The sequence below is a fragment of the Osmia lignaria genome, unplaced genomic scaffold (assembly GCF_051020975.1).
Source record: "Osmia lignaria lignaria isolate PbOS001 unplaced genomic scaffold, iyOsmLign1 scaffold0096, whole genome shotgun sequence".
In the NCBI taxonomy this organism is placed as follows: domain Eukaryota; kingdom Metazoa; phylum Arthropoda; class Insecta; order Hymenoptera; family Megachilidae; genus Osmia; species Osmia lignaria.
Window position 1 is genome coordinate 20,001 of NW_027478237.1, and position 2,500 is coordinate 22,500.

Consider the following 2,500-nt stretch of genomic DNA (forward strand, 5'->3'; position numbering starts at 1 on the left):
AATAGCGTTTAACGATCGATCCACGGTACAGAATGCAAAAATATGATTGTTAAAATTTTCGACTAATCGGTTCTAAGAGGCGAAGCAATACGCCGCTGGGACTTTGAAATATTTCGGAGCGCACCTAAAGTTCGTTATTTTGGCTAAACGGAGCGAAAATCTGCATTTATACCATCACGGACGTTAGTTTAATAGCGTTTAACGATGGATCCACGGTACAGAATGCAAAAATATGATTGTTAAAATTTTCGACTAATCGGTTCTAAGAGGCGAAGCAATACGCCGCTGGGACTTTGAAATATTTCGGAGCGCACCTAAAGTTCGTTATTTTGGCTAAACGGAGCGAAAATCTGCATTTATACCATCACGGACGCTAGTTTAATAGCGTTTAACGATCGATCCACGGTACAGAATGCAAAAATATGATTGTTAAAATTTTCGACTAATCGGTTCTAAGAGGCGAAGCAATACGCCGCTGGGACTTTGAAATATTTCGGAGCGCACCTAAAGTTCGTTATTTTGGCTAAACGGAGCGAAAATCTGCATTTATACCATCACGGACGTTAGTTTAATAGCGTTTAACGATCGATCCACGGTACAGAATGCAAAAATATGATTGTTAAAATTTTCGACTAATCGGTTCTAAGAGGCGAAGCAATACGCCGCTGGGACTTTGAAATATTTCGGAGCGCACCTAAAGTTCGTTATTTTGGCTAAACGGAGCGAAAATCTGCATTTATACCATCACGGACGTTAGTTTAATAGCGTTTAACGATGGATCCACGGTACAGAATGCAAAAATATGATTGTTAAAATTTTCGACTAATCGGTTCTAAGAGGCGAAGCAATACGCCGCTGGGACTTTGAAATATTTCGGAGCGCACCTAAAGTTCGTTATTTTGGCTAAACGGAGCGAAAATCTGCATTTATACCATCACGGACGCTAGTTTAATAGCGTTTAACGATCGATCCACGGTACAGAATGCAAAAATATGATTGTTAAAATTTTCGACTAATCGGTTCTAAGAGGCGAAGCAATACGCCGCTGGGACTTTGAAATATTTCGGAGCGCACCTAAAGTTCGTTATTTTGGCTAAACGGAGCGAAAATCTGCATTTATACCATCACGGACGTTAGTTTAATAGCGTTTAACGATCGATCCACGGTACAGAATGCAAAAATATGATTGTTAAAATTTTCGACTAATCGGTTCTAAGAGGCGAAGCAATACGCCGCTGGGACTTTGAAATATTTCGGAGCGCACCTAAAGTTCGTTATTTTGGCTAAACGGAGCGAAAATCTGCATTTATACCATCACGGACGCTAGTTTAATAGCGTTTAACGATCGATCCACGGTACAGAATGCAAAAATATGATTGTTAAAATTTTCGACTAATCGGTTCTAAGAGGCGAAGCAATACGCCGCTGGGACTTTGAAATATTTCGGAGCGCACCTAAAGTTCGTTATTTTGGCTAAACGGAGCGAAAATCTGCATTTATACCATCACGGCCGTTAGTTTAATAGCGTTTAACGATGGATCCACGGTACAGAATGCAAAAATATGATTGTTAAAATTTTCGACTAATCGGTTCTAAGAGGCGAAGCAATACGCCGCTGGGACTTTGAAATATTTCGGAGCGCACCTAAAGTTCGTTATTTTGGCTAAACGGAGCGAAAATCTGCATTTATACCATCACGGACGCTAGTTTAATAGCGTTTAACGATCGATCCACGGTACAGAATGCAAAAATATGATTGTTAAAATTTTCGACTAATCGGTTCTAAGAGGCGAAGCAATACGCCGCTGGGACTTTGAAATATTTCGGAGCGCACCTAAAGTTCGTTATTTTGGCTAAACGGAGCGAAAATCTGCATTTATACCATCACGGACGCTAGTTTAATAGCGTTTAACGATCGATCCACGGTACAGAATGCAAAAATATGATTGTTAAAATTTTCGACTAATCGGTTCTAAGAGGCGAAGCAATACGCCGCTGGGACTTTGAAATATTTCGGAGCGCACCTATAGTTCGTTATTTTGGCTAAACGGAGCGAAAATCTGCATTTATACCATCACGGACGTTAGTTTAATAGCGTTTAACGATGGATCCACGGTACAGAATGCAAAAATATGATTGTTAAAATTTTCGACTTATCGGTTCTGGATCACTGAAAAATCAAAAAAAATTATTAATTTTGATTAATTAAATTACATATGTAGTTTTATATTGTTATAGTCTCGTATTTGTTAATGTTTTGTCGTAAGAAAATGCAAAAATATCGTTTTAATGTTTTCGTCTCATCGGTTCTGGATCGCTGAAAAATCAAAAAAAAATATTAATTTTGATTAATTAAATTACAAATGGAGTTTTATATTGCTATAGTCGCTTATTTGTTAATGTTTTACCGTAAGAAAATGCAAAAATATCGTTTTAATATTTTCATCTCATCGGTTCTGGGCGGTTTTAAAATTTTTTAAAATATTAATTAAACCCATGA